General features: G+C 43.3%; 1 pseudogene across 1 annotated transcript in view; it reads left to right on the top strand.

Annotated features, from left to right (window-relative positions):
* LOC125545386 (DNA polymerase alpha catalytic subunit-like) overlaps positions 1 to 24,598 on the top strand; it is a 105,433-nt pseudogene extending 80,835 nt beyond the window's left edge. The window contains exons 2-32 of the transcript XR_015599362.1: positions 15,628 to 16,457; positions 16,856 to 17,023; positions 17,109 to 17,192; positions 17,276 to 17,350; positions 17,423 to 17,487; positions 17,594 to 17,684; positions 17,821 to 18,006; positions 18,333 to 18,496; positions 18,590 to 18,710; positions 18,844 to 19,023; positions 19,097 to 19,210; positions 19,319 to 19,438; positions 19,555 to 19,863; positions 20,027 to 20,135; positions 20,787 to 20,904; positions 20,992 to 21,064; positions 21,156 to 21,212; positions 21,331 to 21,423; positions 21,518 to 21,637; positions 21,708 to 21,805; positions 21,882 to 21,927; positions 22,092 to 22,205; positions 22,313 to 22,393; positions 22,667 to 22,780; positions 22,866 to 22,954; positions 23,043 to 23,122; positions 23,205 to 23,412; positions 23,485 to 23,538; positions 23,638 to 23,757; positions 23,838 to 23,912; positions 23,988 to 24,598. The product of XR_015599362.1 is annotated as a DNA polymerase alpha catalytic subunit-like (transcript). The remainder of the gene's footprint in view (positions 1 to 15,627; positions 16,458 to 16,855; positions 17,024 to 17,108; positions 17,193 to 17,275; positions 17,351 to 17,422; positions 17,488 to 17,593; positions 17,685 to 17,820; positions 18,007 to 18,332; positions 18,497 to 18,589; positions 18,711 to 18,843; positions 19,024 to 19,096; positions 19,211 to 19,318; positions 19,439 to 19,554; positions 19,864 to 20,026; positions 20,136 to 20,786; positions 20,905 to 20,991; positions 21,065 to 21,155; positions 21,213 to 21,330; positions 21,424 to 21,517; positions 21,638 to 21,707; positions 21,806 to 21,881; positions 21,928 to 22,091; positions 22,206 to 22,312; positions 22,394 to 22,666; positions 22,781 to 22,865; positions 22,955 to 23,042; positions 23,123 to 23,204; positions 23,413 to 23,484; positions 23,539 to 23,637; positions 23,758 to 23,837; positions 23,913 to 23,987) is intronic.
* The last annotated feature ends 798 nt before the right edge of the window (positions 24,599 to 25,396 follow it).

Here is a 25,396-nt window from a genome sequence, read left to right as displayed (position 1 = left end):
TCTCTGAACTCTACGACAATTGTACGCGGTGTCTGAAATCATCATTCTTATACGGTGGGTCACGCCACCACCAAAAGTTGAAATTCCTTAGTTGTTCAAATTCTTCAACTTTGCATTGTCTTCACTGTTTCCGTCATTTTTCTTCATTGGCTATATATATATATATATATATATATATATATATATACGAGTTTATGTCCTCTACAGCATTCACTTATGGCTATTTCTTCAAGTTGTTTTTTTTGCTAAGTGAATGTGATCGGACCCTTCCCCCTCTATGCTATACTCAACCCAATCTGTTCACAAATTCTTCATGTGCGTTCTATTTGAAACTCGTTCAAAATCTTCACTATGTCCTTGCCAGCTGAAGAAATTGTGAACGGAACTTTAAAACCTATCTTATCTAAATTTTCGGCTTTGCCGCTCAAACCGTTCTGCATCCCATGATATACTTATCTATTCACCCACGATCTAACACGATCTCCACTTCTCAGTACGTGGGTGACACATGTCATGCGAATGAGAAGGGTCAGGGGCACGTTCGTCCAAATTCTTTGGGCGAATAGTTTTTCACCGTGGCTATAAATACCCCCTCCCCCTTCCTCACTTCCTTTACTCCGCTCGACCTCTCTCCAGCTCGAGCTTCTCAAACCCTAGCGCCGCCGCTACTTCATCATCGCCGGTGAGGAAGAGCTTCACTGCCTCGACCTCGTCGTCGCCGTACTCGCACCGGCCACGGAAATCTTCACTCTGCCGCCGCCGTAGCCGTCTTCCTCCGCCGAGTTAGGGCGTGGAAGATCTGCACAGACGAACTTCACTTCTCCACCTCACAGTTCGTCGTGTTCTTCGTTCAGGGTAATTAAAAGTTACTTTTACTGCCCTCTATGATTCAAATGATTATCTACAAAATCTTCAAAGGTGTTTTTCTTCAAATCTTCACACACTAAAACACCTCACATGTCATCTGTTCTTGATTCGTTTCTCTAATCTATGTTTTTTTAAGATTCCTCAAATGTGTGGATTTTCGATCTATACATCTCTGGAACCTAAGACAAAGAACACTTAGTGAAATTCTTCAAGACTCATCCGGTCAAATTCCTCAAACTTGTTCTTTTTACAAAACCTTCTGAGAATGCATATGACCTCTCCAAATTCCTCGCAACTATACTCTGTTCATAGGTACTCATGTCCGCTACTGAATCGCCAGGTTCTCATCAACTTAACTCATTTGCAGCATTCCTCGAAAAAAGTTGCATACCTCTTCAGAGAATTCAACTGTTCAAATTCCTCAACTGAAGAAAATGGCTGATGGTAAGAAGCCACAGAAAGGAGGAAAGAGGCCCGAGGTCAATACTGCTTTTGAGATCCCTGATGACATATAAAAGGACTATTGCACTCCTGATGAGGCCAAGTTTGGTAAGGAGGACAAAAATCAGTGCAAGGTGCGCATTCAAAGAATAGAGAGGAGATGGGCAAGAGAGTGGAGGGAGTACAGGTATGTTACTCCCAAGTACATGAAGAAATTTGCACTAAATCCTCCATGCCCAAGACCTCCGTTGGCACCTGGCCAAATAGCTGATCCCACCAGCCTCAAGCGTGGTGAGGATTATCCTGATGAATGGGCCAAGCGCCAGGCCAAGTTGGCTAGACAAGCCAGAGAAGCTGTGAGGAAATTCAATGAAGACTCTACTGCTGCCGCTGAGGCCTCTGTCAAGCCTAAGAAGGCCATGTCAAAGAAGCCTGCGCACAAGCCAAGTGCTTCGCCTTTAGTTCCCTCAGGACCAAGTTCCTCAGCAATGCCCTCACGGCCAGAATCTTCAAAGCCCTCAAGGCCAATTCCTCATGCTGCTCCTGCTCCTCCAAAATCCTCAGCTCCTCAAAAGTCCTCAGCAGCTCCTCCAAAGTCCTCAGCTGCTCCGACAAAGTCCTCTGCACCTGTGCATCTTGCCACGTGCCAAAAGACTACATGCATCTCTATTGCCTCAGGAGCTTCAGCTAGTTCCTCAGCTGCACCCAATTCTTCAACGGGAGCCTCTTTGCTGAAGACAAAGGCCACTGCTGGACGAGGTCCTCGCCCTAGTCCTCAGAAGAAGCAGGTCACCTTCCAAGTGTCGTCTGAAGAAGACGAAGCTGATGATGAAGAACTTGCTGAGATCATCAGAGATAGGCAAGTCAGGGCCGCTAGAGCCAAAGGCACAAGTGTGCCACTACTTTTGGATCCAAGGTTGATCCTCGAATATATTGATCTCTGGCACAAGGACCCAAACACTCCTATGCCTGATTTCAAGTTGACTCCTGGCCAAAGTCATGTGCTGACCTATTTCATCCAAGAAGAAAAATGGAAATATGAAAAGGCCAAGCAAATCAAGAAAGCGCAATATAAGAAGGAGAAATTTCTGAAGAACAATGTTGTCACAATGACAACTAACGAACTTGTAAAAATCCAGTCTGAAATCAAAACCCTCAGCGATGACTTCAAAGCCTACTATGCTGATTGGCAAGGAGCCAAGGTCGGGTTTGTTAAACTGACTGAGAAGTTCACCTCAAATGTTGCAGCTCCATCGCAACATGAAATTCCTCAGGCTGAAGCATCTTCTCAGCCAACTGAAGAACATGCCAGTACCGCTGATGACTTTGAGGCTGCTGAAGAAAATGTGAGTTCCAGGGTTGATGACTGCATTCCAGCCACTGAAGAAATTGCCAGGGCATCCACTAGTGGTGCGCCTGAAGAAAATGAAGAAGTCAGGGCAACTGCATCAGTTGTGCCTGAAGAAAATCAACTAGATTCCTCTGCTCCTCCTGCGCCTACACCAACTCCGATCCTTCCATCTGCATCAGATGTGAAGAAGACCAAGGCTGCAGAGCGTGCAGCTATGGAGAAAAGGAAAGCATCAACTGCATAAGATTCTTCAGCTCAGAAGAAGATGAAGCCATTGACTAGCTCATTTGCAAACCCCATTGATGTTGTTCCGATCTCAACCATGCCATCAAAGGACCTTGTTCCTTTTGATGAAGAATATGTGATCCCTAGCGAATCCGATGAAGCGAATCCCTCTGCTGCTTCGTCGGAGCAGATGGATGAAGAAATTGAAGCAGATCAAATCCCTTCAACAGCAGTTGTTTCCTCGCCTATGCCTCAGTTCACAGCTGAAGAGGCTGGCGTTGAAGAAATGGAAGAAGAAGATGTGGACATTGGCTGTACCACACATGTGCTAAGTGATGAATTTTGGGAAAGTCAGCATCCAAACTCTCCACTGTTCACACCTTTACAACAAATACCTCAGTCCCCTGCACAAACTGTTCAAATGGGCTCTGAAGAAACTCACCCCACTTTGTCTGTACGTGAAGAAATTCCAGCCACTAGTGCTGAAGAAACTACTGCTGCTGAACATCTGAAGACGCAGACTGCCACTGAAGAGGAACCAGAAATTCCTCAGCCTGAAGAACCTGAGATTGCGATTCCTGAGGTTGTGATGCAACTCACTGACACTCCTCTACCCAAGACAAAGTATCCATTCTCCAGGAAGCAAAAATTCAAGGCTGATGATTTCTTCGGTGAGCACGTATTCTTCACAGACTACAACCCCTATGACTCTGCTCGTATTAGAAAAAGGCATTTCTAGACTGCCAGCCAGGCTATTTTCTATTCCTCAGTGCTGTTCAACAAAGACAAAATCTTCTACCATGAGCACATTCCTCACATGGATATGGAATCTCTGCCGTGCTTCGAGCCAGTCCTCAGTGTTCTTCACGACGCTGGACTGTTAAATTTCTACACTGACATCTGTGATTGGAATGAAGAACTCATTCTTCAATTTTATGCGACGCTACACATCACAGGAGATTCTGAAGATGTGAATTCATGGGTGCTGGACTGGATGCCAGAAAACACTCACTACACGGCACCAGCTACTGAATTGCTTCGTGCTTTACCACTCAGTCCTCCCCTTGAAGCTTCTCGTTGCCTCTATAGTGAACCTGAGCTTACAAATCACTACATGCAAGTTCTGATGAAGCCTTTGAAGCCAGGTCAGGCCCCACGAACCAAATTCCTTGTGAAGGAATTACTATATGTGCCTCGGACTGTCTATCGCATTCTGACGAGGACAATGAGTCCCATCAAAGGCCACGACTCATCTGATGAGGAAAGAGTTGGCATCATGAAGAATCTGCTATTCAACATCATACATAGCATTCCTATCAACTATCATGATTTCTTCATGAGGACTCTGGCAAATGCTGCACTTTCTCCGTTTGAACTGAAACCTTATGCACCTTGGATTCTGAGATTCCTCAGGACAAGGTCTTCACTCAACTATAAGGCTGATTTTTAGAATCACCTTAGCTATGTGCCCCCGATTGAAGGCCCCTGCAGTCATTGATGAAGGCATTCGTCCATTGGATGGTCAGTTTCGCAAAGCTGCATCTTATTCCACCAATGATGACTTTGCCACACATGACTCTGCTGCCAATGCACCCAAGTCTACTCCTCAAGCCACTGCTCCTCGTGTGATGACTGACCGTGAGCTTCTGCTTAGTCTTCACTAGAAGGTGGATCGAAACCATAAATGGGTTAAGCGTCAGTTTGGTTCATTTCTTCACATGACTGCTACACACAATGTAGTGAAGAAAAACCATTACTACCTCCATGAAGTTTTCGGTCGCACCTGAGCCATTCTGTCACATCTGTATGGTGAAGAATATCTCAAGAAAATGGGTCTCAAGGAAGATTTTGACTGGTCTGTACCTCCACCGAAGAAATACAAGAAGGTCAAGGTTCCTCCTTTGGTGTCCAGCTCCTATTCTTCATCGCGCGACACCGATGAGCATGAAGACTTGGACGATACTGCAGCAGGCCCTTCCACGACAAACGACCCCAACAACGCTGGCGCTCCTTCATCAAATTGATATTCTCCAGGGGCGTTAGTCCTCAGTTTCGATCCTTTTGGTCATTCGATGACAAAGGGGGAGAATTTTGAGTTAGTCTTCAAGCGGGTCTTTCTATATGGGCATTTTTTTGCTAAGTTACAACTCTCGTTCTTCTGAAACTTTCTTGGATCGAGTTGTAAACTTAAAGCCGATGGTGCTCTGATACTTTTGATGTTTTTTTTCTGCATGCTTATTCCTCATATATGCAAATGCACGCATGTTGAATTACATTAATCACCATATTTCATCATGCATTCCAAATTCTTCATTATGATATGTCAAATGCGTGTATGAATTACAAGATATAGGGGGAGATCTCCATGATTCTACTCTTCAAGTGCGCAATGCTTCAAAAGCAAATTCCTCATCATGCACATCTTCCAGGGGAGTTCTTCTATATCTTGCAATCTAATTCCTCAATATCAGTATTTACACTTCATATGTTTATCCCCATTGAAAACTTAATCTATATTGTCATCAATCTCCAAAAAGGGGGAGATTGTAAGTGCATCAAGTACCCCTTAGTGATTTTGGTGTATTGAAGACTTATAGGTTAAGGGACTAATGTGTTTATGAGTGTACACATGCCTATAAGACTATGAGGAGTTTGATATTTATAGAGAAAGTCGACCCCTAAAAATGAAATTCTTTGACTGAAGACTTTGGATTTCTGAAGACTTTCTGAAGACTTTGAAAGTGAAGAAATTGGTGCAATCCTAAGGACTTGGTATTCATCCAAGGAACATGAAGCGTGAAGACTTTTGTTTTTGTAGTTTCATTTTATCTTTCTTGAGTCTTAGGAAACACCGTACTGTTAAAAGGGGGTCGAGGAAATACTAAGGAAAATTTTCCATGTGATGCTCAACTCAAAATCCTACACCTACCAATCCCTTTGAGTGAAGCCATTGGAAATCCCATACAGTTCAGTCATATTCTTCAGTGACAGAGACGAAGTTCTTCTGGTCTCTAAGGAATTTGTTCTGACTGAGGAGTTAGGAATTCGCCAGTGCGGATTACCTACACAGTGAGGAACATGATAGCCCTGAGGAATTTGATACTAAAATTTCCGACCGTTGCTGTGCTATGCGCCAGCTGTCCCAAAATATCTACCCACCTAATGGTCATATCATTGAAGGGCATTTATGTCTTATCATGTCGGGCTACTCCCTAGGCTATAAATAGCCACCCCTACAACCACTAGCTGGTTGGCTGCTCTGAGAGAAACTGACACTTGTCATTTGAGAGCATCCCATCCTCCGAGGACTTTGAGCGAAAATCATCAAGTGAGGAAAACCCAAACCCAAACACCTACAAACCCCAAGTGATTGAGCATCACTGAAGAGATTGATCCTGCGTGGATCCGAAGCTTGTTACCTTTGAAGACTGTGCTTCTTCCAGACGGTTAGGCATCAAGGTCTAGAGCATCCAAGAGTAATTGTGGATCGCCGAGTAACCAAGTTTGTGAAGGTTCGGAAGTCACCTGAAGACTTACCATGAGTGATTGGGCGAGGTCTGTGTGACCTTAGCTCAAGGGGAATACGGTGAGGACTGAGTGTTCTGAACTGCGTGTTTAGGACTAGGTGTCCGGGACTGTGTGTCCTCAGGTTTAAATACCTAGCCGCCCTAACCAGACGTACAACTGTCACAGCAGTTGGAACTGGTCTACTAAATCATTGTCTTCACCAAGCTACCTGGTTCTATTTACTCAACTCTTTCATTTCCTCATAATTGTGTTGAGGGCTTGTTCGTATCAGTGTTTGAAGACTTTGACTGAAGACTTTCTCAATTTCCTCAGTTCAATTTCTTCAGTCTATTTGTCTTCATCCTGTGTTATCTTGTGTTTACGCTTTCTGTTCCTTGTGCTTGTCTTCATTTCATTATGATGACTATGCTTGTGCTCTGTTATGTTTACTTTTGAGTACTTATTCCCCTTCTTGTAGTTCTTCGCTAAGGAATTTCCTCACCTGCAAATTCCTCAGTGAAGAATTCATAAAAATCGCTTATTCACCCCCCTCTAGTCGATATAACGCACTTTCAAGAATAGGGTGAGCCTTCGTGGCGTTGGTGTGCCTTCGTGGTAACATCCACCTCTCTAACAGTGACGTAGCTTCCCTCCAAGGAAGTGAACATCGGCATACATCCTCGTCTCCCGGAGTTGCGGTTATTCCTAACCCTAACTCTCTACTTGTGGTTACTTGTCTCTTAGTACTTACTTATATCATATTGTGCTTTCTTACTTACATACTTGTGTTACTTGCTTAGCACTTAGTACTACACTTGCAATTGTTAGGCTCACCTTCATATTCCGCATTATTGCCTAAACTTGCTAAGTAATAATTAAAATTTGTAATTGTACCTATTCACCCCCTCTACGTCCATCTCGATCCTTTCACGTGCTCTGTGAAAGTCTTATTGGGCGTCTTGATCTATCTATATAGATCTTGATACCCAACATGTAAGCAGTTTTACACAGGTCTTCCTTTGAAAAACTCCATTCAAACAACCCTTTATGCTTTCTAGAACTTCTACATCATTTCTGATCAACAATATGTCATCCATATATACCTATCAGAAATGTTGTAGTGCTCCCACTCACTTTCTTGCAAATACAAGTTTCTTGCAAACCTTGTATAAACCCAAATGCTTTGATCACCTCATCAAAGCATTTGTTCCAACTCCGAGATGCTTGCTCCAACCCATAGAAGGATCGCTGGAGTTTGCATACCTTTTAGCATCCTTCGGATCGACAAAAACTTCTGGTTGTATCACATACATCCTTTCCTCACGGAGACCGTCAAGGAAACGTTGTTTTGACATCCATCTGCCAGATTTCTTAAATGAAAAATGCAGCAACCGTTAACACAATTTTAGCAGACTTTAGCATCGCTATGACTAGTCAACTCCTTGAACTTGTCGGAAACTTCTTTGAGACAAGTCGAGCTTCACAAATGGTGACATTACCATCAGTGTATGTCTTCTTCTTAAAGATCCATTTATTCTCAATGACTTGCCATTCATCGGGCAAGTCCACCAAAGTCCATACTTTGTTCTCATACATGGATCCTATCTCGGATTTCATGGCTTCCAACCATTTGTTGGAATACGGGCCCACCATCGCTTCTTCACAGCTCATAGGTTCATCGTTGTCCAACAACATGACCTTTAAGACAGGGTTACCACTGAGAAGTTGTACACACCCTTGTCGATCTACGAGGTTTGATAGTAATTTGATCTGAAGCTTCATGATCATCATCATTAGCTTTCTCTTCAATTGACGTAAGTGCCACAGAAACATCTTTCTGTGATGCGCTACTCTCTGGTTAAAGTGAAGGTTCAACAACCTCCTCAAGTTATATCTTCCTCCCACTCAATTCTTTTGAGAGAAACTCTTTCTCGAGAAAGGACATGTTCTTAGCGACAAACACTTTTGCCCTCAGATCTGAGATAGAAGGTATACCCAATCGTCTTGTTTTGGGTATTCTATGAAGATACAATTTTCCGCTTTGGGTTTGAGCTTTTCTGGCCGAAGCCTATCGACATAAGCATCATAGCCCCAAATCTTAAGAAACAACAACTTAGGTTTCTTGCCAAACCATAGTTCATACAGTGTCGTCTCCATAGACTAAGATGGTGCCCTATTTAAAGTGAATGTCTCTAATGCATAACCCCAAAATGATAGCGGTAGATCGGTAAGAGACATCATAGATCGCACCATATCCAATAGGGTGAGATTACGATGTTCGGACACACCATTACGCTATGGTGTTCCATGTGGCGTCAACTGTGAAATGATTCCACCTTCTCTTTAGTGATTGCCAAACTCATAACTCAGATACTCTCCCCTTGATCAAATCGTAGGAACTTGATCTTCTTGTTATGATGATTCTCAACTTCACTCCGAAATTGCTTGAACTTTTCAAACGTTTCAGACTCATGCTTCATTAAGTAAATATACCCATATCTACTCAATTCATCGGTGAAGGTGAGAAAATAATGATATCCACCGCGCGCGTCAACACTCATCAGACCGCACACATCAGCATGTATGATTTCCAACAAGTCACTTGCATGTTCCATTGTTACAAAGAAAACGGGGTTTTAGTCATCTTGCCAATGAGGCATGGTTCACATGTGTCAAGTGATTCAAAATCAAGTGACTTCAGAAGTCCATAGGCATGGAGATTCTTCATGCGCTTTACACCAATATGACCTAAGCGGCAGTGCCACAAGAAAGTGGTACTATCATTATCAACTCTACATCTTTTGGCATCAATGTTATGAACATGTGTATCACTACGATCAAGATTCAATAAACCATTCACATTGGGTGCATGACCATAGAAGGTATTATTCATGTAAACAGAATAACCATTATTCTCTGACTTAAATGAATAACCATATTTCAATAAACATGATCTAATCATGTTCATGCTCAACACATACACCAATGCAAACAACATTTATTTGGGTTCAACACTAATCCCAAAGGTAGAGGGAGCGTGCGATGGTGATCATATCATCCTTGGAAACACTTCCAACACACATCGTCACCTCGCCCTAAGCTAGTCTCCGTTTATTCTATAGTTTTTGTTTCGAGTTACCAATATTAGCAAGTGAACCGGTATCTAATAGCCATGTGCTACTAGGAGTACTAGTAAGGTACACATCAATAACACATATATCAAATATACTTTTGTTGAAGTTGCCAGCCTTCTTATCTACCAAGTATTTGAGGCAGTTCCGCTACCAGTGATCGTTCCCCTAATAGAAGCACTTCGTCTCGGGTTTGGGTTCTTGGGTTTCTTCACTGGAGCGGCAACTGGCTTGCCATTCAAGAAGTTTCCCTTCTTGCCCTTGCCCTTCTTTGAAACCAGTGGTCTTGTTAACCATCAACACTTTGATGCTCCTTCTTGATTTCTACCTTTACGGGCTTAAGCACGACGAACAGCTCCGAGATTATCTTCCCTTGCATGTTATAGTTCATCACGAAACTCTAGTAGCTTGGTGATAGCGACTGGAGAACTTTTGTCAATCACTCTCTTATCTAGAAGATTAACTCCCACTTGATTCAAGTGATTGAAGTACCCAGACATTCTGAGCACATGCTCACTGGCTGAGCTATTCTCCTCCATCTTGTAGGCAAAGGTCTTGTCATAGGTCTCAACCTCTCAACACGGGCATGAGCCTGAAATACCAATTTCAGCTCTTCGAACATCTCATATGTGTTGGAAATATGCCCTAGAGGCAATAATAAATTAGTTATTATTATATTTCCTTGTTCATGATAATCGTTTATTATCCATGCTAGAATTGTATTGATAGGAAACTCAGATACATGTGTGGATACATAGACAACACCATGTCCCTAGTAAGCCTCTAGTTGACTAGCTCGTTGATCAATAGATGGTTACGGTTTCCTGACCATGGACATTGGATGTCGTTGATAAGGGGATCACATCATTGGGAGAATGATGTGATGGACAAGCCCCAATCCTAAGCCTAGCACAAGATCATGTAGTTCGTATGCTAAAGCTTTTCTAATGTCAAGTATCATTTCCTTAGACCATGAGATTGTGCAACTCCCGGATACCGTAAGAGTGCTTTGGGTGTGCCAAACGTCACAACGTAACTGGGTGGCTATAAAGGTACACTACAGGTATCTCCGAAAGTGTCTGTTGGGTTGGCACGAATCGAGACTGGGATTTGTCGCTGCGTGTAAACGGAGAGGTATCTCTGGGCCCACTCGGTAGGACATCATCATAATGTGCACAATGTGATCAAGGAGTTGATCACGGGATGATGTGTTACGAAACGAGTAAAGAGACTTGCCGGTAACGAGATTGAACAAGGTATCGGGATACCGACGATCGAATCTCGGGCAAGTATCGTACCGATAGACAAAGGGAATTGTATACAGGATTGATTAAGTCCTTGACATCGTGGTTCATCCGATGAGATCATCATGGAACATGTGGGAGCCAACATGGGTATCCAGATCCCGCTGTTGGTTATTGACCGGAGAGTCATCTCGGTCATGTCTGCATGTCTCCCGAACCCCTAGGGTCTACACACTTAAGGTTCGGTGATGCTAGGGTTATAGAGATATTAGTATGCGGTAACCCGAAAGTTGTTCGGAGTCCCGGATGAGATCCCAGACGTCACGAGGAGTTCCGGAATGGTCCGGAGGTAAAGAATTATATATAGGAAGTGCTATTTCGGCCATCGGGACAAGTTTCGGGGTCACCGGTATTGTACCGGGACCACCGGAAGGGTCCCGGGGGTCCACCGGGTGGGGCCACCTACCCCGGGGGGGCACATGGGCTGTAGGGGTATGCGCCTTGGCCTGTATGGGCCAAGGGCACCAGCCGCAAGAGGCCCATGCGCCAAGAGATAAGGAAAGGAAGAGTCCTAAAGGGGGAAGGCACCTCCGAGGTGCCTTGGGGAGGATGGACTCCTCCCTGGCCGCACCCTTCCTTGGAGGAAGGGCCAAGGCTGCGCCCCCCCTCTCCCTTGGCCCTATATATAGTGGGGGGAAGGGAGGGCAACCATACCTAAGCCCTGGCGCCTCCCTCTCCCTCCCATGACACATCTCCCTCCTCCCGCAGCGCTTGGCGAAGCCCTGTTGGAATCCCGCTACTTCCACCACCACGCCGTCGTGCTGCTGGATCTCCATCAACCTCTCCTTCCCCTTGCTGGATCAAGAAAGAGGAGACGTCGCTGCTCCGTACGTGTGTTGAACGCGGAGGTGCCGTCCGTTCGGCGCTAGGATCATCGGTGATTTGGATCACGACGAGTACGACTCCATCAACCCTGTTCTCTTGAACGCTTCCGCGCGCGATCTACAAGGGTATGTAGATCCACTCCTCCCTCGTTGCTAGATGACTCCATAGATAGATCTTGGTGACACGTAGGAAAATTTTGAATTTATGCTACGTTCCCCAACAATATGTTCTATGGCGTTCAAAACGCTTTTGGAGCCCCGACTCTAAGCCGTAAAGCATGGCGCACTAAACTATCAGGTAGTCATCAGAACGTGTCTACCAGATGTTCACAACATCCACAGATGACGCCAGAGGGGTTGGCACACCGAGCGGTGCATCAAGGACAGAAGCCTTCTGTGTAGCAGTGAGGACAATCCTCAGACTACGGCCCTAGTCCGCACAACTGCTTACAATATCTTTCAACTTAGTCTTTCTCTAGGAACGTATTAAAACAAAGAGCTAAAGCGCAAACTATTAATCCACTACATAATTTGCAAAGACAATTTAGACTATGTTCATGATAATTAAGTTCATCTAATCAAATTATTCAATGAACTCCCACTCAGATAGACATCCCTCTACTCATCTAAGTGATACATGATCCGAATCTACTAGGCCGTGTCCGATCATCACGTGAGACGGACTAGTCATCAACGGTGAACATCTCCATGTTGATCGTATCTACTATACGACTCATGTTGGACCTTTCGGTCTCTCGTGTTCCGAGGCCATGTCTGTACATGCTAGGCTCGTCAAGTCAACCTAAGTGTTTTGCATGTGTAAATCTGGCTTACACCTGTTGTATTCGAACGTTAGAATCTATCACACCCGATCATCACGTGGTGCTTCAAAACAACGAGCCTTCGCAACGGTGCACAGTTAGGGGGAACATTTTCTTGAAATTTTAGTGAGGGATCATCTTATTTATGCTACCATCGTTTTAAGCAAATAAGATGTAAACATGACAAACATCACATGCAAATCATAAGGTGACATGATATGGCCAATATCATCTTGCGCCTTTGATCTCCATCTTCGAGGCGCGGCATGAACATCATCGTCACCGCCATGACACCATGATCTCCATCATCACGATCTCCATCATCGTGTCCTCATGAAGTTGCCTTGCCAACTATTACTTCTACTACTATGGCTAACGGTTAGCAATAAAGTAAAGTAATTATACATTGCATTTTTATTGACACGCAGGTCATAAATAAATTAAGATAACTCCTATGGCTCCTGCCGGTTGTCATACTCATCGACATGCAAGTCGTGATTCCTATTACAAGAACGTGATCAATCTCATACATCACATATATCATTCATCACATCCTTTTGGCCATATCACATCACATAGCATACCCTGCAAAAACAAGTTAGACGTCCTCTAATTGTTGTTGCATGTTTTACGTGGCTGCTATGGGTTTCTAGCAAGAACGTTTCTTACCTACGCAAAAGCCTCAACGGTGACATGCCAATTGCTATTTACCCTTCATAAGGACCCTCTTCATCGAATCCGATCTGACTAAAGTGGGAGAGACAGACACCCGCTAGCCACCTTATGCATCAAGTGCATGTCAGTCGGTGGAACCAGTCTCACGTAGGCGTACGTGTAAGGTTGGTCCGGGCCACTTCATCCCACAGTGCCACCGAATCAAGATAATACTAGTAACGGTAAGCAAATTGAACAAATCATCGCCCATAACTGCTTTGTGTTCTACTCGTGCATAGAATCTACGCATAGACCTAGCTCATGATGCCACTGTTGGGGAACGTAGCAATAATTCAAAATTTTCCTACATGTCACCAAGATCAATCTAGGAGATACTAGCAACGAAAGAGAGGGAGTGCATCTTCATACCCTTGAAGATCGATAAGCGGAAGCGTTACAAGAACGCGGTTGGTGGAGTCATACACGCAGCGATTCAGATCGCGGTCGATTCCGATCTAAGCGCCGAACAACGACGCCTCCGCGTTCAACACACGTACAGCCCGGGGACGTCTCCTCCCAGCAAGGGGAAAGGAGAAGTTGAGGGAGAACTCCGACAGCACGATGACGTGGTGGTGATGGAGCTCGTGGTTCTCCGGTAGAGCTTCGCCAAGCGCTACGGAGGAGGAGGAGGTGTAGGAGAGGGGGAGGGCTGCGCCAGGGGAAGGGTGCAACTGCCCTCTCTCTCCCTCACTATATATAGGAGGAAGGGGGGGAGGAGGAGGCGCCCTAGGGTTTCCCTAGGGTAGGGGCGACGGCCACAGGGGAAACCCTAGATGGGTTTGGGCGCCCCCACCCCTAGGAAACTTTCCCCCCAAGCCGGGAGGGGTGGCTGCCCTAGGGGAGGCGCCCCCACCTCTCCAGGTTACGTGAGATGGGGTTGGAGGGGCGCTCACCCCCTTAGTGGGCTGATGTGCCCCCTCCCCTTGGCCCATAAGGCCCCCCAACACTTGCCGGGGCCTCCGAAACCCCTTTCGGACACGCTAGGCGTCACCCGGTACCCTCGGAACAATCCCGGACTCCAATACCCTTCGTCCAATATATCGATCTTCACCTCCGGACCATTCCGGAACTCCTCATCACGTCCAGGATCTCATCCGGGACTCCGAACAACCTTCGGTAACCACATACTATTTCCCATAACAACTCTAGCGTCACCGAACCTCAAGTGTGTAGACCCTACGGGCTCGGGAACCATGTAGACATGACCGAGAGATCTCTCCGGCCAATAACCAACAACGTGATCTGGATACCCATTTTGGCTCCTACATGTTCCACGATGATCTCATCGGATGAACCACGATGTCAAGGATTCAATCAATCCCGTATGCAATTCCCTTTGCCTATCGGTATGTTACTTGCCCCAGATTCGATCGCCGGTATCCCCATACCTCGTTCAATCTCGTTACCGGCAAGTCTCTTTACTCGTTCCGTAACGCATGATCCCGTGACCAACTCCTTAGTCACATTGAGCTCATTATGATGATGCATTACCGAGTGGGCCCAGAGATACCTCTCCGTCATGCGGAGTGACAAATCCCAGTCTCGATTCGTGCCAACCCAACAGACACTTTCGGAGATACCTGTAGTGCACCTTTATAGCCACCCAGTTACGTTGTGACGTTTGGTACACCCAAAGCATTCCTACGGTATCCGGGAGTTGCACAATCTCATGGTCTAAGGAAATGATACTTGATATTAGAAAAGTTTTAGCAAACGAACTACACGATCTTGTGCTACGCTTAGGATCCAATGTCCATGGTCAGGAAACCACGACCATCTGTTGATCAACGAGCTAGTCAACTAGAGGCTTACTAGGGACATATTACGATCTATGTATTCACACATGTATTACGGTTTCCAGTTAATACAATTATAGCATGAACAATAGACAATTATCATAAACAAGGAAATATAATAATAATCATTTTATTATTGCCTCTAGGGCATATTTCCAACAGAAATGAGGGGGAATACCTTGAGGGGTTGAAGGGGAGGATAATTCATCGATTTGGAGCTCTGATCTGCGAAATTTAGTGGGCATTACGGAGGGGATGAGTGGGGCAGCCGGGGTGGAGAAAGGGGGGGGGAGAGGGTTTTTTTTTGGGGGGGGGAGTGGGTGTGAGAGGATGCTTGCCGTTTTGTTAATTCAAGCGCATGGCGCCCTGGCCTGGGGTTTCGTGCTACCGAGCATGGCGCCCTGGCAAGGGGCGTCGGTCCCACGCTCTGCCAACATGGCAAATGAGCGCTGACTAGCATGACGCCCTTGACTAAGGCGTCATGATGTCTAGCACTGTGCCCTGGGCGCCATGCGAAAGGGCATTTTGTGATTTTTTTTAAATGGGTTCATTTTATGTTTGATTTTTCGAAAAGGAGCAGTTTTGTCATTTTTTCATAGTGGGTTGAGGGAGCGGTCCTACATTTCATGGTAGTCTTTTCCTATAGGATCTGACGGCGAGGATGGCTCCCCCCGCAAGCGGAAGCAGCCGCGGCCTCCCCAGCTGAAGCGTCCGCCCCAGCAGTTTGCCGCGGCCCTCTCCGCCGCCGCCGCGATGATGGGCAAGCAGCGCCCCTCCTCCATGTTCACCTCCTCCGTGTTTAAGAAGCCGGGCAGCGACCGCACCAAGGGCTCGTCGCTGGCCGCGGACAGCATCGTGGACGACGTCATCGCCGAGTTTGCCCCCGACGAGAACGACCGAGAGGAGCGCCGTCGCCGTGTTGGTAGGGTCTCTGCCCCGACACCGCCGCCTGCACCAATTGCCCAAATTAAGGCAATTCAAGCAGCCGTACATGCTGAAATGGAGGTTAGATCGGATAATGGGTTCGAGCCTGATGCGGTTTCAGACCATGGGAACGATATGGAGGTGGAATTGCATCCAGATATGGAATTGAAGCCCGATGTAGAAATGCAACCCAAATTAGAAGCAGCTCCAGGCTCTAGTGCTGAATTGGTGGATGAGAATAAGAGCTCGGAGGAACTGAAGCAGGAGGGTAATGGGGAAGTCAAGACAGAGAAGGTGCACCGTTTAAACGCTAAGATTAAGGCAGAGGGCACCAGGAATGGTGATATGTTGAGCGCAACAGCAGGTTGGATGAAGATATGTGGGGATGGGGAGAATGCAGGAGGCGAGGGAGAGGTGGCTGTTCGTGATATCGCCGATGTGGATGAAAGCTCGGAGTTTGAGCTGAAGGATGGAGCCCTGCCCTTCTATGTGCTGGATGCATATGAGGAGCCCTTTGGTATCAATTCAGGCACAGTCTATTTGTTTGGGAAGGTAAATACCATTCATACTAAGTTTCACATATAAGAGACATATGGTTAGTTGCCCACATCTGTTGAAGTGCTTTGTTTTCTTCGCACAATATTTCACCAGCACCAAACTAAGTGATTCTTTAGCTTAGTAGGATAACTGGTTTATATAAATTATGTGGTGCTTTATGTTTTTTAGTATCTGAATGAATGAATGTATTCCATAGTGGCACAGATCATTACTTCCATAAAGTAGTCATTGTTTTTCTAAAAGCTCCACATATTGCTATGGTCAAGTATGTCAGAAATAGTCATCGACTTTGTTAAATAGTTATGTGTTCTATTGGATTATCAGCTATTACATGTTTGCAGCTCTAAGGTTATACACACTACTCTTTTTTGACCACCTGCTTTTCTTCCTAGGTTGTAAGAGGCAAACGCTTCCATAGTTGCCGTGTTGTTGTAAAAAATATGCAAAGGTGCATATATGCAATCCCAAGCAGTTCAGTATTCCCAAGGGACACAATATCAAGGATAGAGAGGAACTCCACAAGTTCTGATGCTTCGCCATCACTTCGAGCAACTTTACATGTGAGAGATTAATTATTTTTATACTAAGCTTAATGCTCATTGCATCATATTTATCTTACATGCACACTGCATGTCTTTTTTCCAGGAGTTGTCATCTGGACTAAAGAGTGAAATAGCTGACAAGTTGTCTGACCTCAATGTTTCAAATTTTGTGATGACTCTAGTCAACGTTTGTAGGTGAAACCATCCTGTAACTTCAACCCCTGTAATATTCTTTGTCGATGATAATTGTTCATATTTCTCATGCCTTAGAGGAACTATGCATTTGAGAGGACTGATGTACCAATCGGTGAGCAGTATGTCCTGAAAGTCAATTACCCATACAAGGTATGTTTCTTGAACAATGCATCTTCTGTCTCATATTTTCTTTTTTTCCTTATACCATATGTATTTTCTTAGGATCCTGCGGTACCAGCTGACCTTAGAGGTAAACATTTCCATGCGTTACTTGGGACAAACAATAGGTATGATCCATAAAATGTGTGACCCATGCTATACACAACAATTCCAGTGTTGTACTCTCCGTGCCAAATCCTTTCCTCACACACGGTAACCATTGTACCTTTTCAGTGCACTCGAACTGTTTCTCATCAAAAGGAAGATCAAGGGTCCTTCATGGTTATCGATTTCTAAATTTGTGGCATGTCCATCTACTGAGCGAGTATACCCTTGACTTCATGCTGTCCTCTCATCCCAGGCTGTGTTTTATATCTAATTAAGTTATTGATACTCTTATAGCTCCTGCCTGATTTTTTGTTGCATTATATTGGTGCTGATGGTTTTTGGCGTTTCCACAGGTCAGCTGGTGTAAATTTGAAGTTACAGTCGAATGCCCAAAAGACATTTCTGTTTTGGTGACAAGTACCACACTGGAAGTCCCCCCAGTTGTAGTTGCGGCTGTTAATCTTAAAACTATCATAAATGAGAAACACAACGTGCATGAGATTGTGTCAGCATCAGTCATATGCTGCCACCAAGTAAAAGTAAGCATGCTAATCTGGGGTTGAAGTATTTTATTCTAGTATTTGTTTGTACATACTTCAGCAGTTAGGTATCAGGTAAATGATTATCCTTGGTCTTCTGGAACAAGATTTTCTGGAAAAGCTGACATACATACCTTGGCAATGATGTATCAAGCAAATGAACCTTCCATGTCTCTGAATATATGAAGCAGTTCTTCTTTAGACAAACTGATGCACTTTGTGTTTATCTGAAACAATTATCGAGTCTACATATTTTTGAGATTATTTTATAAGCTAGAGACACTTTCTGCCAAATAAATGTTGTTTGCCTTTTGGGGTCATTTCAGATTGATACTCCAATGCGTTCTGAAGATTGGCAGAAACGGGGAACGATCAGCCATTTTACTGTTATGCGCAAGCTTGAAGGTAGCATATTTCCTATAGGCCTCGCCAAAGAAGCTTCTGATAGGAACCAGAAGGCTGGTAGCAACGTGCTGGCACTAGAGAGCAGGTGGGTACTGTTGTTGCTTATGAATTTACATCTCCCTTTGAACAAATCCGAGTTCTCATCTTTGCATTTATTAATCTTTTTTTCCATTTACAGTGAACGTGCTTTGTTAAATCGCTTGATGATTGAGCTTAGTAAACTTGATTGTGATGTACTTGTGGGGCACAACATTTCGGGATTCGACCTGGATGTCCTTCTGCACCGTGCTCATGTTTTTGTAATTATATTTCTGATTAATCTTGGTACCTCATGTTTTGATTACAAAGTATACCTCATGTTTTAATTACAAAGTATACATTATGTTTTAATTCAATAAAATAAGAAACATGTCTATTGCGTTTTTCTGCTAGACCTGCAAAGTACCAAGCAGCATGTGGTCCAAAATTGGTCGCCTTAGAAGATCAGTAATGCCCAGGTTTACCAAAGGAAACACACTATATGGTTCTGGGGCAAGTCCAGGAATTATGTCCTGCATTGCTGGCCGTCTCCTCTGTGACACCTACTTATGCTCTCGTGATCTTCTGCGGGAGGTAACCAGCATTTTAATTGCTTGGTGCAACCTTAAAGCCAAATTCAACAATTCTAACCTTTTTATTTACACAGGTGAATTATTCTCTGACACAACTTGCAGAGACGCAATTGAAAAAAGACAGAAGAGAGGTTTCACCACATGATATACCTCCAATGTTCCAATCATTGGGAACACTTCTAAAGCTGGTGTGGTTTCTTTAAATTCAAAAATCATGCTTACTTCTTTCAAGAGAATGCCATGTCTTAAGAATTATGAACTGAAGCAATCTTTACCAATTTATCATCCTCATCTAGGTTGAGTACGGTGAGACTGACGCATGTCTTTCTTTGGAGCTCATGTTCCACTTGAGTGTTCTCCCGCTTACACGCCAACTGACAAATATTAGCGGTAATCTGTGGGGAAAAACTCTCCAGGTAAAGCATCATTATTTTTATGCAAAGTATACATCTGCAACAAATGCAGTCTTCTTTGAAAAAAGGACAAAAAACAATGTTGTGTTGACATGATTTCTCACATGAAATGGACGCAGGGTGCTAGAGCTCAGAGGGTAGAATACCTACTGTTGCACTCATTCCATTCAAAAAAATTCATTGTACCAGATAAGTTTGCTGCACGCAACAAGGAGCTGAACTCTGCAAAACGAAAACTTAATGCTGATACCGAAGGTGGAAACGCTGCTGATCCTACCATTGATGATGAGGTGCATAATGGTGGTCAAGGCAAAGCAAGAAAAGGCTCTTCATATGCTGGTGGTTTGGTTTTGGAGCCTAAAAAAGGTCTATACGACAAGTATATTCTACTTCTGGACTTCAACAGTCTTTATCCTTCAATAATTCAGGTGAGTCATTATTTTTCACAGATTCGGTAAGTTCTGGCTTATTCTCCGCGAGTCAACTGTTAAGCGATGCCCTTGATATATATATATATATATATATATATATATATATATATATATATATATATATATATTTGCTGTTTCTTTTATTCTCTTCTCCACTCAGGAATTCAATATCTGCTTCAGCACTGTTGAGCGTTCTTCTGATGGCAATCTCCCTAACCTTCCAACTTCAAAGGCTACTGGTGTTTTGCCTGAGGTACTTACATACATATGTGCTTTATTCGGATATGGAGTTTTTCTGTACTTGGGGGAATGGGACAAACACTGTTTTGCAAAAAATTGAGCCGCTAGCTGGGTAACAACATACTCCCTCCAAGAATGCTATAGGTGGGATACCCTATGGGTAACCGTAACACCCATATTGCTTTGGAACTTTGCCACCAAGAATATAACCAATTTTTTTTTTTTTTTGCTTTCATCTCATTTCTGAGAAACTTGTAATTAATAATCAGAGTTGCGATTACAGAAATAAAATATGCTATTCCTGCTTGGCCTCCACACCTGTTCATGCTTTTGGTAAGGACATTGGAATTTCGTAAACTTGTTTACTGTGATTCGAGCTTACAAGTGACTATATACTTAACTGTATCCGATCTTTGTAACTAAGCTGGAGAAAAAATTTATTCCCTTCTTACCAATTTTAAATGCTATGAGAATTGACAAACCTTGGTTCTGGAATAGACTACTGAGACATATTCTTCTGGTCATTTTAGTGTACAAGTAATACAATAACACACAATATTCCTTGTCCTGTCTTTACTTTTCTTTGTGCTTCAGTTATAGATGAAAAGTAGCTTCTCGTCAGGGCATAATTTTGTTCTAACATGTGTTTGCAATCATCACTAATGAAACAGCTGTTGAAGAAATGAAGAGTTTGGTGGAGAGGAGAAGAATGGTTAAATCATGGCTCAAAACCGCCTCTGGTCTCAAAAGGCAGCAGTTTGATATTCAACAGCAAGCTTTGAAGCTTACCGCAAACAGGTAAAAAAATACTTGTCACAAGCATTAGTAATTCCTTGCATTCGTCCAGTATGGTCGATGGGCTCTAACTTATCTTTCATTCTCCAGTATGTACGGTTGCTTGGGCTTTTCTAGTTCTAGGTTTTTTGCAAAGCCACTTGCCGAGTTTATTACCCTGCAAGTGAGAACATACTTTCTCTCCTTGAAAAGTAATTTACAAACATGTAAAACTATCTTTGTTGTGACTGATATACATCATGATGACCCTGCAGGGTAGAGAGATCTTAAAAAACAGTGTTGATCTGGTTCAAAATAATTTAAACTTGGAGGTATGTATATTGCTGACCTTTCTAAGATATCCAAAGGACCTTCTTTATAACAAGATTCACCAACTTTCTTTATGAAGAAATTGGCCATGTTGATATTTCTTTTCATTTCACTGGACAGGTTATTTATGGTGACACGGACTCCATAATGATATATACTGGACTGGATGACATCTCCAAGGCAAAGGCAATTGCTGGAAAGGTCACTCAGGAGGTAGGACTTCGATATTAAAATCGCAGCGTTGGATATTAAACTATGATCTATGAGCAACACAAAAACATCATCTTGCCACAACTGCTTTATGCAGGTGAACAAGAAGTACCGTTGTCTGGAGATTGATCTTGATGGTGTATACAAAAGAATGTTGCTTCTCAAAAAGAAGAAATATGCTGCCATTAAAGTGGTACTAGATGGCAGTTTATTAGAGGTGTGTGCTTCTTCCAACTTTATATTGATCTAGCAAAACTAGGAGATCTATTCTAACATGCTTGATACAGAACATTGAGTGCAAGGGACTTGATATAGTCAGGCGTGATTGGAGTTTGCTGTCAAAAGAAATTGGTGATTTTTGCCTGAATCAAATTTTGTCTGGAGGGTAAGTGTTTTAGTTGCCGTTAATTTTGCTCGTGACATTCTCTTTTATCTCATCCATGTTAAAACTGTTTCTACAGGACATGTGATGATGTTGTTGAGTCAATACATAATTCTCTCGTCCAGGTGAGTAGCCTACAACATATTCTCATCTTTTAAGTTTTCATTTTCCATATTTTCTGAGAGGGGCATTAACTTTGGTTGCTACTGCTCCGCACTAAAGTTTTGCATCGGTGCTATATTTGTTAGTGTAATAATATACGATTGAATGAATATGAGTATTGTTGCAGGTCAAAGCACAGATGAAAAGTGGTGAAATAGAGCTTGAAAAATATATCATCACAAAGAGTCTAACGAAAGCGCCAGAAGATTATCCAGATGCTAAAAACCAGCCTCATGTCCAGGTAAGATTTACCTGTTTTATTTCTTTTCGTCATGGTTTATGAGATTAATGGGAAACTGATGAGCTGAGCTAAGTGTTGTCTTCCTTTGATTGTGTTGGATTTTTCAGATTGCTTTAAGACTGAAGCAAAATGGTTTATCTGGATGCTCTGCAGGTGATACAGTTCCTTATATTATTTGCTCACAACAGGTATTGCATTTTCTTTCTTGCATCCCTAAGTACTATTTGGTGCTGGGTTCGCTTACTGTGCTGTTATTGTTAACCTCTGCTTTAAACGCAATGATAACTCAACAAGGGAATATCTGTTTGTCTGAAATTATCTTAATTTTAAAAATGTAATCCTGCCGCAAGAATGTTTTGGGGATATCTGTTTTTAGCTTTGTTTGAAATATTCTAATCAGACCTTAAAATTTACGTGACTATTAAGAGGCAATTCTAACTTTCTTTGACTATTCCAAACATGATTCAGATAATACACATTCTGGGGGAGTTGCTCAAAGAGCTAGGCATCCGGATGAGTTAACACGAGACCCCAACAAGTGGATGATTGACATCGAGTATTATTTGTCACAGCAGGTCCTCCTTTGCATGTAGAGAACATATAGTTCTTGTATGCTACATTTGTCTGTACTGTATTTTTTATTATAAATTGCTTTTACAGATTCATCCTGTGGTTTCTCGCCTGTGTGCTTCAATTGAGGGTACTAGCCCAGCCCGACTGGCTGAATGTCTGGACTTGATTCCTCCAAGGTGTGCATCCGCTCTTGATTCATGGTTAACTATCTAACTGAATTTTTGCTATCATGCGTTTTTGATCCTTCTAAATCCTTGGAATCAGTTCCAATCAAGATCGACCGGGTCTAGCAACAAAGATATGTCTAGCATGCTCTTATCTATAACTGATGATGAAGAAGAGAGGTAAACATATAATATACCTATTTCGCTTTGATTCGTGCAGTCAGGAACTTCCAACTAAAAATATCATGAGTAATACTTGCAGATATCGTGGCTGTGAGCCGATGCGCCTATCATGCCCAAGCTGTACCAGTACCTTCGAGTGTCCCCCTGTATCCAGTCTGATTTCTAGTTTATCAGATACAAATGAAGGAAAAGATGCTACTGTGAATTTCTGGCGTCGGATTCGATGCCCAAGATGTCCAGATGATACTGATGAGTGCAGAGTTTCTCCTGCTGTACTTGCCAACCAGGTTAATACCACTTCATGTAATATGATCTAGCATTCCGATTGCTGAACTGAAATTGTTTTTTTTCCATGCCAGATAAAAAGACAGGCTGATAATTTCATCAATCAGTATTATAAAGGTTTACTGATGGTAAGTACAGTTTCCACTTCGATTGGCATTTCAAACTCTTTTGAACTTGGGTCCCTGTCTACATGTAAGAACCTTTGCTTTCGGCCTATTTCTTTCCAGTGTGATGACGAGGGTTGCAAATATTCGACTCACATTGTGAGCCTTAGAGTGATGGGGGATTCTGAGAGAGGAACCATCTGCCCGAACTATCCACAATGCAACGGCCGTTTAGCAAGACAGGTTTGTTGATACGGGCTTAAGTTTACAATGTGCTTATTTGTTCTTTGATGGCGACTGATACCGATTCTTTGCACTGACAGTACACAGAGGCAGATCTATACAGGCAATTGTCCTACTTTTGCTATGTACTTGATGCAACCCGGTGTCTTGATAAGGTTAGACTAACCCAATTGCTATTTTTTCTTTTCGTTTGTGAATGCCATAGTTGATGTACAGATTTTTGGATGCAGTTGGACCATAAGATGCGGCTTCCTTTCGTGAAAGAGTTTGCAGTATTAAACCAAACCATAAGCTCGGCATTTCTGGAGATTCAGAAAATCCGAGACAGATGTGCTTTTGGATGGGTTCAGTTGACAGATCTAGCAGTGTCAATCTGATAAGCTACTGTTTGCTGTAATCTCAAGCATTGCTGACCTGTGCAAGAAGCTCCTCATGGGCCGTGGGATATTGTGTTGTTGAAACTATATTTGTTGTTGAAGGTGAAAGGAACTGGGAACCAAATGATGACCTTGGCCACTAGCCGCTGACCGGTTTCCTGGCCTGCAAAGGATGGAGTTGCCCACATCATGTTGCATTTAAATACAAATGTTCTAACCAGTTGTTTCAGAGACCCTCCGTGGTGCCATCCCTAGATTTTCAAAATGTATATTGTACTACTATTGTAAATATGTTGCATCCAATCTCATGGTTTTGTAGCGACATACTTTGAATACTAAATTTATCATCATTCCAGTTCTTCCATATTATCTGAAGTTTATCGCAATCCAGTTGCTCACTTACTGATTCTCATATCTGTAACTTTTTTTTTGACAGTCATATGCAACAAGGTTTATTATGTATCAGAAACTAAAAGAAAACAAGGTATTTGTGTATCAGATAGATTACTAGTGCTCTGATAGATGGAATCCTTGACAAAGAGCATGTTGTAGTTCTGCTGGATTTTTCAGGTGTTCGTCTTGTTCTTTTATATATCTGCCAGATATCTCACTTGTAGTCCTTACCAAATGAAAGACTGACTGAATCAGTTATTTGCATAATCTGATAGACATACAGCTTGTCCTGTGAACTCCAGGCTGTGGCAGTGTGAATCACATGAACTAGCTTGGCATATGCCTGATGCTACATACTAAACCCTAACTCTAGCTAAGTGCTGAAATCTTTCCAAACCAAGATGCGTTAGCAGCAAGAGTTTAGCATCCAAAATTTAAACCAGATGCCACATTGTAAAGTCCAACCCTCGCTATTTTTGGAAGTTCTAGGGGATTAACCTACTGCCATCAGCTAAGTTAATTATGTGCTGCACCAGAATGTGGGTTGGCTTGGTCAACTGCCATTGAAAATGAAGTATACGTTGTGGCGTGTGAGTGGGTTGAGAGAGCGGCCCTACCTTCACTTCCATTGGAGTCTTTCCTATAGAGTGTGTGACCATCGAGTGTCTTGTCCAATCCAGTCTCGTTGCATCTTAAAGTTCCTCTTTCTTAGGTGCGACCTGAAACTCTCGAGGTGCCATGGGCGCGAAAGGACAGACAGTGGTCCCATCTATGGTGGAGGACTAGAGCGAACAAATGTAAAAGTTGTGTGGGTGAGAAAGTTCAAGCGGTCTGCCTAAGGGCTTTACGAACGTGAATTATGTGGTGAA

The sequence above is a fragment of the Triticum urartu genome, chromosome 3A (assembly GCF_056163025.1).
Source record: "Triticum urartu cultivar PI428250 chromosome 3A, HENAU_Tu73, whole genome shotgun sequence".
NCBI classification, from domain to species: domain Eukaryota; kingdom Viridiplantae; phylum Streptophyta; class Magnoliopsida; order Poales; family Poaceae; genus Triticum; species Triticum urartu.
This window is presented reverse-complemented; position numbering and strand designations above follow the sequence as displayed.